This window comes from Mercenaria mercenaria, chromosome 10, assembly GCF_021730395.1.
Source record: "Mercenaria mercenaria strain notata chromosome 10, MADL_Memer_1, whole genome shotgun sequence".
Taxonomy (NCBI): domain Eukaryota; kingdom Metazoa; phylum Mollusca; class Bivalvia; order Venerida; family Veneridae; genus Mercenaria; species Mercenaria mercenaria.
Window position 1 is genome coordinate 57121465 of NC_069370.1, and position 12031 is coordinate 57133495.

General features: G+C 34.2%; 1 protein-coding gene across 5 annotated transcripts in view; it reads right to left on the minus strand.

Moving 5' to 3' along the window:
* LOC123560705 (aquaporin AQPAe.a-like) overlaps positions 1 to 12031 on the minus strand; it is a 115837-nt gene that overhangs the window by 18274 nt on the left and 85532 nt on the right. The window lies entirely within an intron of this gene.

The window sequence follows — 12031 nt, forward strand, 5'->3', positions numbered from 1 at the left end:
AGCTTCAATAGCAAATTCTAACATGGCTCGATCTGATTTCAAGCTAAACAAAAAAGGCAATCAAGCTCTGTATATTTAACAAATAATCAAGGCCTTCGGGTGGTTTATCGTCTAATTTACCACTGTTCAGAGTTCAGATGCGTAGGAATTGAACCACGAGGGCGTTAGCCCGAGTGGTTAAATACTGAAGCATCTGAACGATGAACCGTGGTAAATTAGACGATAAATCACAAGAAGGCCTTGATTGTTTTCATTCTGACATGCTCATTGACATATTTTAATAAATATTATGCTGGACTTCATTTACCCGAGGAGTAATGTGTCGGACGTCATGCGGCATTTTGACGTCATAATTGACGTCATAATGCACTCTTACCGGTCCGCGCGTCAACCGTTGTTTATCGCAGAATATACAGAGCTTGATGTCCTTCTTTGTTTAACTGGAAATCAAATCGAGCCATGTTAGAATTTGAGATAAACAACGGTTGACGCGCAGACCGTTAAGAGAGCATTATGAAGTCAATTATGAAGTCCAGCATAATATTTATTAAAATATATCAATAAACATTCAAAATGAAAACAATCCAGGCCTTCTTGTGATTCATCGTCTAATTTACCAATGTTCATCGTTAACCACTCGGACTGACGCCCTCGTGGTTCAATTCCTACGCATCTAAACTCTGAACCGTGGTAAATCAAACGATAAACCACTCGAAGGCCTTGATTATTTGTTAACATCGGCATGTATATTCTCTGATTCCTTCCTCACTGAATTAAAAGTGATATATTTCAAGAATGGGTTAGTTAATTACAAAACTGTGACACGATTTTATAGACCTGCCAATTTTATGTAATTCGTTTCATAAATTAAGATTACTTCAAATACCTTACTTAATTACTAAATTGTGAATTTCTGTTCTGAGAAGAAGACGAAAATGTATTATATGATCTTTATCCTTAATATCCTCTTTCTATTCTTCTTTAGATATAACGATATGTGAAGATACATAGATAGATGGATGGATGGATGGATGGATGGATGTGGGTGGATGGATGGATGGATGGATGGATGGATTAGATTAGATTAGATATGCTTAGATTAGATTAGAAGAATAGAAAAGAATAGAATAGAATAGAATAGAATAGAATAGATAGACAGACAGACAGACAAACAGGCAGACAGATAGATAGATATATAGATAGATAGACAAAACAGTTACAAACCCATGAGTTCACATATAACATATAATTATATAACATTTAAATAGTAATTCAATGTCAATGGCGGTGTAAAAAGTAAGTGATTTTACATATACACAAAAACTCAGATGTATATCTATGCAATTTGACATATTTTTAAACATTTATCTTGATCATAAATAGTTTTGTCAGTTAATATATAACTCACTGAACATAACAACTACATATTAAACTCGTTATTATTAAATGGGAACCTTTATAAGCATGTAATTATCTGGATTAAATGTCAGAGAGGAAATTACAATATCCATTATTGACAAAAAGTTAGATGTAAAATCCAGTGATAGTAGGAAAAGGGAAGCACTTTTTTTCAGTTTGTTTTCGCTTGTATTTTTGTCAGTTTTTTTTCTTCCTTTGTCTTTCTTGAGGTCCGTTTATTATCTTAAAATTAGAAATATCATTAACTGTTTTCTTTTTATAATTTATTTCCTTTTTTTACATCAAAAGCATCATACATTCATCACAAAATTGATTTTATGTGCCAGAAAAGATATTTACATATATAATATCAAGCGTAGTTGGAAAAATAACTCTACCTACATAAACCAGAATTGTCTGAAAGTGCATAAATGTACATGTCTATACAATTAGTGAATATCATCAACTGTTTGTAAATATGATATTTTGTATGGTACTGTGTATGCATGTAGTAACTTTTATTATATATCTAAATATATAAATGTTTCTGGATATTGTAAGGTTAATAGGCGGATGGTTCTCCGACCCCTATCATACCAGTTACGGGGATAATAAACGGGGTTACCCGACACGGGGCCTCAAAAAATGTCAGAGAGGAGAAAAGTGTTAAGGGTAATAAATAGTTTTACGAATTTCCAAAGCCCTGTATACAAAGGTGGACTGTTTTTTTCAAGGTGGAAATGTTTTCAGTTGACAACAGTTCTGTAAATTTCGGTATGTTTGTTTTTTCTAGTAATATTTATGGATATACTTCGCTCTGAGGTCTTTATATAATTTACATTCTAGTAAAAAGTGAAATTCGGCCTCTAGGGTATTACATATAACACATTTCCTATCATTTCTTGGAATTTTGTTCGGCTTGTGCCATCTGCCTGTTTCTATTAATAACTTATGCACTGACAATCTCAGTCGTGTGAATGCTTTTCTAAATTTCATTATATAAACATTATCTAAATAAGACTTAAAACCGAAGGTTGAAAACAGTTTGTAAGAAGAAGCTCTTGAAGAATTCTCTAAAGATTCATTCCAGTGTTGCATGAAATTATCTCTTGTTCATTGTTTGAAGCTAAGTAAAACCTAGTCCTTGATTTAAAAAAACATAATGAAATCCTAATTGCTCTAATAATGATCTGACTGATTTTGCCCAACAATTTTTATTTGGTTTAATTTCCATCTGATATTTCATCATGTCATAAACTTTTCTAATATATCGGTTTCTTTCCGACTTCAATATTTTAAGCCAAAACTTTATTATCTGATACAGTCTATGGTTTATTAAAGGTTCTCTTCCTAACTCTCCATCATGATATAAACGAATTTTGTGTTTGTAACCGTGCGCCTAATAGATTTTTGCAAAACTGCAAATGAATATTTTCTAACTTCTTTTGATTCTTTAAAGCCCACAACACAAAGCTGGCCCTCCGGATTTCCTGTTATTCAGCTCTTTACACGCGCGCAAAATTTCGCTTTCGCTTATTTCTAGATGTAGTTCCTCAAACATGCTTTGAAAGCCCCCTTTTACAAACCGCTCGTTAAAATAAATTGCATCTACATCTGGTTGAAAAAATACTGCATCCGGATTGTTAATGGCTTTAAAATACTAGGCAAAAGTTTTATTCGATACGTTCTGTTTTTGATCACGTATACTTGTATATTTTAACAATGTCCAGTATTCTTAAAGCGTTTTTGTACCGTAGATCTTCTAACTTTTTAGTTTGCTTACCATCATAATCTGTTTTCTTTTTACTCAAAGTTGTTTTATATTCAGTTCTAGACTGGACCATATTTTTTTTCTGTTTTCTGTGCTTTTATCTTCTCTGTATATATTCAAATTTGTTCATAAATCTTTTGTGTGTTTTTCTTTTGTAAAGTGGGTCACAGACGCCTGTCAAAAAGTCGTTAAATTGTTGTAAATTTTCCTCAATGTCCTGTTCATCTGTAATAGATTCTAGCTCTAAAATTAAAGGTTCTAGTTTTTCATATGCATTTTTATTTAACGACTCTTAAAATTCTTGTTTTCTGTCTTGATTCCATATATATTTATAATTTACATATTCCATATTCCCATCAACCAGATCTTCATCATTGTTTTGTTTACTTACGTTATTACCTCGCATAAAAAAAAATATTGTGCATGATCCGACAAAATATTTGGACCCTCAACCTCAAAAGTAGTTAATATTGACATAATATCTGGTTTACAAAGAACATAATCTACAGTGCTACTGCCCGCCTTCTTAACACAAGTGAATTTGCCCGTATATTTGTCGTTACCCCACCCTTCCGTTCATAATTCTTAGACCTTTCATTTTACAAAAATCTATCAATAATCTTTCATTTTCGTTAACAACCGTGTCCTGATAATTTCGAGGCAAAACTAAAACCTCTGTATATTCTTCTGGTATTATGTCAAAATCAAAAAAGATACTCATTTTCAACAAAATCACTTAAGTGCCCTACTCTACTATTTAGGTCACCTGTAACCAAAAACTAGAAATTTCCGCCATATATGCTTATAGAATTTAACATATCTTCTGCTATAAAATCGAAAATACATTTATCATTAAGTACCTCTCTAGAACTGCATTTCGGTACATTGTAACATAAACAACATATAATATCTGAAGTATGATTTAACAAATGTTTATCTAATTTGATCCATATCATGCAGTCATCTGTCCTTTTCAGAAATTCAACATTTTTTGTTGGTCTTTATTATGTATAATAATGCTTTCACTATCCCTTCGTGCATTTTTATGACTTAAAGCGCGGTCAAGTTTATAGTAAATAAAGCCCTCCATATATACTTTTGAAAAATAACTTCCTTCGGAAAATAAAATTCTGTCAAAAGTAGACGGAATATAACCGTTCGAAGTTGTTCCACTCTATAATAATGCTATATACAGGATACCGAGAAGTTGTTCCACTCTATAATAATGTTATATACAGGATACCGAGAAGTTGTTCCACTCTATAATAATGTTATATACAGGATACCGAGAAGTTGTTCCACTCATAATAATTATATAAATACCGAGAATGTTCATCATAATAAGGATATACGATACGAAAGTTGTTCCACTCTATAATAATGCTATATACAGGATACCGAGAAGTTGTTCCACTCTATAATAATGTTATATACAGGATACCGAGAAGTTGTTCCACTCTATAATAATGCTATATACAGGATACCGAGAAGTTGTTCCACTCTATAATAATGTTATATACAGGATACCGAGAAGTTGTTCCACTCTATAATAATGCTATATACAGGATACCGAGAAGTTGTTCCACTCTATAATAATGTTATATACAGGATACCGAGAAGTTGTTCCACTCTATAATAATGCTATATACAGGATACCGAGAAGTTGTTCCACTCTATAATAATGTTATATACAGGATACCGAGAAGTTGTTCCACTCTATAATAATGCTTTATACAGGATACCGATGAATAACGCAAGAACAAAGTTTCAACATTAATTAATTTTCATAATAAAAATTCATTTAACAGTTTTTAACTAAATATATTAACTGACGGAGTATTTTATTTTATTCATTTTTATAGTAACCTAAGCTTCATCTCTTTGTTTTACATCTAAAAATATACGTTTATATATAGAAGAATTGCTAGATGTCCGAGCCACATTTGCATACTTAGGTGGCTATGGGAACAATAGGTAACAGTTCTTTTTCTTTGATGGCATTCATTTAGTAAGGCTTTTATGTGGCTAATTTTCTTTTACGAGGCTAAAAGAACAATAGAGAGAACAAAAGATAGCCACATAAATACGCATATGTAGGAATCCGTCCGTTCTGAGCCATACACTCGTATACTTTTATAATCTGTCAGTTTTGTAATTGCAGAAACTTGGATACTACTGAACTTTTTTTCGATCACCTTTGTTTCCATATGCTATTTATTCAGAAGGGTAATTTTCCATTAAAATGGCTTAAATCGACCATGCGTGGTATACCATATTCTTTTATTTTCAGCGTAGTCTTAACGGAATATATGGAAATCATATACGAGTCTATGAGTGTTTCTAGGAAGTGGTTTGGAATATTTAAATAAAACTTCATATAAATGTTTACCGCAATAAGGAAATGCGACCCGTCAAGTTCTTAGTACATGTAGTTTCTAGTGCTAACCATACATAAGGTACTATAAACAGAGCAATTTCTGCTTTATAACTTATGACATATTTGACCTAGAACTATGAAACTTAAACTAAATTTAGATCACTATAATGTGGTAGTGCACAAATAATTTCCAAAAGATCTCTTCAGTTACTTCAGAGTTATTACCCTTAAAGTGTTTAAAAATTCACATACTTGCATGTAACAAACTAACCAACTGGTAGAATTTTATTTCACTTTTTCATTTTTTTCATGAACATTTATTATTAACATGTGAAGACGTGTACCCACACACGGTTACCCCCACCGCCCTGGTCACACATTTTTGTCTTTTTTTTAACCTTAAACCTTCCATGAATATTTATCAACATGCAAAGTTGTATCCTCCACCATCTCAGTCCTCCACCCAGTCACCCCACCACCCCGATCATGCACCCACTAACACATTTTTCCATTTTTTTTATTTTCCATTAATATTATTATCAACATTTGAGGTTTTGTACTCTCACCGAGTCAAGACCTCCCCCACCCTCCCCTCTCATCCCAAAATATTTTTCAGTCCTTTTTGATTTAAATTTTCAAACATTCCATGAATTTATAAATTGTGAAGTTGTAACCATCCCACCCTTTCATGTACTTGTTAAGGCCTAATTATAGTAAAGGAACCAGCGTGGGAGCCATCTGGTCAAGTCGCGTAATAGCGGACAGGTTTTTGAACACTAATTTTTCACTTGGCATGGCAACAGAGGTCTAAATTAAAGCTAGTTTCTGTTTAAATTTCATTGTGGATGTATTTTTGACATTTTGGTAGAAAAAGTGGAAGAGCAGGTTGTATTTTTTGAAGTTAAGCTCAATTTTAGTACGAGTAGTACTTCCAGATCACAGCAGTGTGATTTTGATGTGATTTTACAGTAAGCAAATTGGACAAGAGTAATCTCTCTTAGACGGTACATGACCCCTACGGTACTTTTCTCTTCATTTTATATCAGTTTTATCATAACTCTTTAAAATGAGGTTTGGATTTGTTCTCTGAAATGAGTCTAGCTATGTTTGGTAACTCTTTAAAAATTTCAGTTTTATATAGGATATATAGGGAAAACTATTTACCTGTTTGTGACCTTAACATCCTTAACATTTTGCCGGATATATGTCTTTGCCATTCCTCACCACAAACCCATTCGGCGGGGATTACCAATTTATCGAATTTGCTTGTTGAACTTAAAATACTGTTCTCTTTCACTAAATAGATAACCTTATTTGTTTTATGCTAACTGATGAAGTACTCTGTGTTATCAGTGAAATATAATCCGTATCACTCACTGCATATCATTCACTATAAATGATACAGCTTTGCCGATCTACTTGTACATTGTGTATAAATTTTAAATTACTTACGTAAAACAGGATGAAAATTGTAGTCGCACTTTGTTCTTTATAGTATATTTCTCGATTCAAATTATTTTACTTAATGAGAATTTCATAACGTTATGCAGCAAGAAATAAAATAAAATGGAACTTTATGTCGTGTGAGTCTTTCTAACGTCATAACACGTCTGACGTCATGTTCGTTTACGCACGTCTGCTTCCCGCGCTGAAAGTAAAAATTGTTGCAAATTGCGCAATTAAGCAGAAAATAAAAAGAAAATTTGTTTGTTTTTCGTGAACATAGAATATCTCACCTCAAAGTGAGAAAATTTTGTCACTTCTCAGTGAGATATATTCCATATTCAATCAAAACAAACAAATATCCTCTAGTGACATTTAACACGAGATTTGAGACTTTGTGATACAGAATTAGTGAATTATATATATAGTGTGTATCAAGTGTTACTATATATAGTATCAATACTGAACTTTGATAGTTGGGTAGATTGAATGTTATTGCGAAGACGGTTTATGGCCAAAAGTCCGTCACGCTTGACTGGACACGTACAATAGAACTTTGTTGAATCCGTATAATTGTTACAGTATATGTATAGATAGTCAGTATTGTGTACATATTTATCACGGCCGATTGACGCGCTCTGGGAAACAAGATATATAGTTGGGGCCACTTCGCTCTTGCAGTTGAGCTCGACTATACAGCAAGTATGTCACAGAATAATTCAGCATCTGTTGTTGATAATGAAGTTGCGGAATACGTTGACTATAATGTCGTCCTAGCCAGCTCATCTCCAAAGTGCAAACACCGGGTATGAGGACTCGATCGGAAACGATATCGTTTAGTGTCGGGTACATGTGATACTGGTGATGTCTCTGGATCCCCATTTGAGACAATAGATCTATCAGAGCAACGTGAACGTCCAAATGTGAAAGCCAGGCGTAACTTATCAAATTACGCACCTGATCCCACCCCACGCAAAGTCGTTGTTGCGCAAGCAGTTGTACATGTTAGCGCAACGCCCACGTTGCAGCAGATGTTCGATAAACTCTCCACTGACGTCAGTATGATGTATATGGTAATGGAGGAACGTTTTGACAAGTTTGAATCTGGACTGGAAAATCGAATTGCCAACAAGGTTTCTCAAATGTTAGATAAACGTGTGAACTCAGAACTGAACAAAGTGAGAAAAGATGTAGACTCGCGAGTGGAAGCATTTAAACAAGATCTTAAGGCTGAGCTCACCGCTGATCTAGCCGATAATCGTGGTGAAATGAATTCTTCAACAGCATCCTCTATATCTAGTAACAATGCATCTCAATCCCAAACAGTGCAGGACCGATCTTTGAACATTGTTATCCGAAACCTTCCAGAAAGTGCTTCTGAAAGTACGCAGAACAAGGTAAATGCGTTATCAAAGGACGGACTTAAGCTATCCAGTCTCACTGTGTCTAAAGCTGAGGGTAAACGTTCTTATAATGACTCTAAGCCTGGCGTCGTGATCGCCACTGTGAGGTGTAAAGACGACAAGCAAACCATCATGAAGGCCGAATCTCAGCTGAGACATAGTAATCAATATTAAAAGGTGTTCAACCATCCAGATCAAGTTCCATCTGAACGATCCATGAATAAAAACTTTGCTCCCAGACTCGATGCGCCACTAAAGACAAACACTGACGGGCTTTCCATGAGAGGCTCTCATGTGGTATGCCACAGGGACAGTGAGAACGCACATAACCAATCCGGATCTCAGCGTTGAACCGGAAACTCTGACGCCCGCGATTTGCATGACCGTGGATCCCGGGGAAAATCGCGAGGTCAAGACATTAGATCTAGCTTATCCTCGGAGAATGATAGCCGACCCAACCCGAGATCCCGCACAGGTGGCACTTGGTGTGGTTCCGGTCGCTGTGGTGATAGAGGTTCGGCGCGTGGTAGCCAATCTCGCGGTTATGGTCGTTACAGACATTAGACATTTTAGGCGTTGCCGAAAGTAATCTCTAAACGACGATGTCTTGCACTTAGACAGATATTCTTGGTTTGGCCATAACCGAACTAACATTCGCAGAAATGCTCGAGCTGGCTCGATGGTGTTTGAGTTTTTATTCGTAATTCTTTGCTTATAGATTTTAACGTGTCCATTGTTGATAATTCATGTGAAGGTATTTTATTACTTAAACTGTCTCATAAGTTTAGTAATATGTCTCTACTACCATGTGTCTGCTATCTTCCCCTCAGAAAATTCGTCAAGTTTTGTTGATGTGAATAATTTCTATGATACCTTATTGTATATTATTTATCAGTATAATGATGATGGTTTATTATATATGTTGCGATTTCAATAGTCGCTGTGGAGATAATGATGATTTTATTAGAGGATTTGATGATATCTTTGATCGTGCGGTAATTTATTTTACTGTTAATAGGTATGGAGACATATGTTTTGATAAATGTGAACATGTGTATGTTAAAGGGCAAAAATAATAAAACCAGGTAAACGTGGTGGTCCGATCATTTAACTGATATTTGGAATAATGTTTGCACTGCTGAAAAATCTTGGTTGTCGTGTAGCGATAGAAATGATATAATTCGTTTAAAATCCATATATGTACAGACACGTAAGATGTTTGACCGCGCGGTGCAACGAGCTAAACGTTTCCATTGGTGTTCTTTACAATACCAGCTTTTGGGAGAATGTAATGCTGACAGTTCTAAATTCTGGAAGTCTATTAGAAAAATTGGAGTAAATTGTTCAAACAGTAATAGAATTCCAATCAAAGAAGAGCTTGATAACGGATCGACTTTACATGAAATAAGTGTTGTTTTAAACAAATGGAAAAACGATTTTAGCTCGTTGTTTCAGACGGTCAGCCATTCAGATATTGATAATGGCAGTAGTATTAATAATAATACGATGGAACACGATAGTTTAAGCTTTAATGAACATATATCTGTATTGGAGGAATGTAAGGCTATGAATAATGTTAACAGGGGCAAATTATGTGGGATAGACAATATACCAATTGAAGTTTTGAATAATAATATGTCTATTTTTATGCATATATTGTTTAACATCTGTTTTGATGAAGGTAAAATGCCATCGTTATGAAGTAAATGTATGATTAATCCAATTCCAAAATCTTCGACTTTAGATAAGAGAGATCCAATGTATTATAGAGGTATTTTTTAACACCAGCAATGCACAAATTATATTGTTCAACTTTAAATTGTCGTCTTAATGAGTGGTCGGAAAGATACAACAAAATAGCTGATGAACAGAATGGATTTCGAAAAGGTAGAAGCACTATGGACCACATGTTATCATTAACAAGTTTAATAGATACAAGGAAGAAGGTTAAGAAGTCAACTTATTGTGCTTTCATTGATTTTAAGAAAGCATATGATACTATTAATAGAAATATTTTATTGAAGCGCCTGACAGATATTGGAATCTCTGGTAAAATGTTATATGCTGTGAAATCGTTATATATGTCAGTAAAGTCATGTAAAGGTTAATTCATTTAACATTGAGTGGTTCGATGTTAACTCTGGCTTGAGACAGGGATGTATATTATCTCCTCTATTGTTTAATCTGTTTATTAATGCTTTGGCATTGTATATCGAATCTCTTGACATCGGTTTTTCTGTTGGAAATGAAAAGGTTTGCATTATGCTGTATGCAGATGATGTTGTTTCGAAAGCAGAGTCTACACATGATATGCAAAGATTGTTAAATGCATTTTTAAAAATGGTTGGTGTTTAATAAATGATATAACTATTAATTCTACAAAAAGTAATATTGTACACTTTCGATCGAGTTCTCAGACATGTACTAATGTGGAGTTTATGTGTGGTAATAATCAATTGACTATAGTAGATAGATACACTTATTTATGAGTGGTACTGCATGAAAACCTTGATTTAAATGTAACGGTAAATCAGTTGCCCAGAGTGCTAGTCGTGCGTGTTGCCAAATACAAAAATATCGGGTTTGTACCGTATGAATCATTTTTAGTTTAAACTAAAATAAAACAGATATAGAATAAAAAGGTTATTTAACATTGAACTGCACAATACGAGATATATTTGGACTCGTACCCAGCTGGGAAAACCACATTGGGAAAACTGGCTATAGCTCTAAATCAACTACAAAGTTTCAACCTCGCGTCGTTTGAATTTTCATTCTATTTCTATGTTACCGCATCATACAAATATTCTGGACGTTTAAAAATAGCCCCATATTTATTTTTATAATCTTGGTATTGTACGAGTGTGTGAGCAACTGAGGAATTCTGTTTTAAACAACGAAAATAAGCAGCAACGGATTCTAGAATAATTATGAACTTTATATTCACATTCGAAATATTCTAAATCACTCTGCCCTAGGGCTAGAGTTAGGGTTTAGGGTTAGGGTTTAGGGTAAGGGTTTAAGGTTACGGTTGATAGTGTCCCAACCCTGGGGCAAACTTAGTTTTACATAGAGTTGTGTATGGAAAACTATTAAAAATCTTGTCTTGAACCACGATCCACAGAGCTTAGATATTTGGCATGTAGCTTTGTCTAGTGGACCTCTACCAACATTGTTCAAATCATGACCGGTCTATGCACAATGAAATGTTGATTCTGCAGGTGTATCTCAATAAGCATTGGCTATCAGTCCTTTCAGGGCTTTGATTATTTGTAGTATGTAAATGATAATCAGCAGCATTTTCGTTTCACGAAGTTATATCAATAGCTGGCTAGTTGATGCAGGTGATGAGTGGATGTAAATGTGGTCATTTTGCAGTTCGAATATTGCATTCCGTTCATTTTTTTTTTATTCTTATTTTGCATTACGTACTTTTTGTAGATTTGCTTTTCTCCGGTTTCTAGTTCGTTGTTTTGGTCTGAACTTCGTACAAATCGACACTATTTTTAAATTAATTAATACTGAAATTATAGCCGGGCAATGCTATTTTAAGTGAAGTTTGGATTGTCGTATAATTCATAGAACTAAGCCGTTGTGCTTTAAAATACAGGACAGCGTCAAAAAAAATATTCCATATAT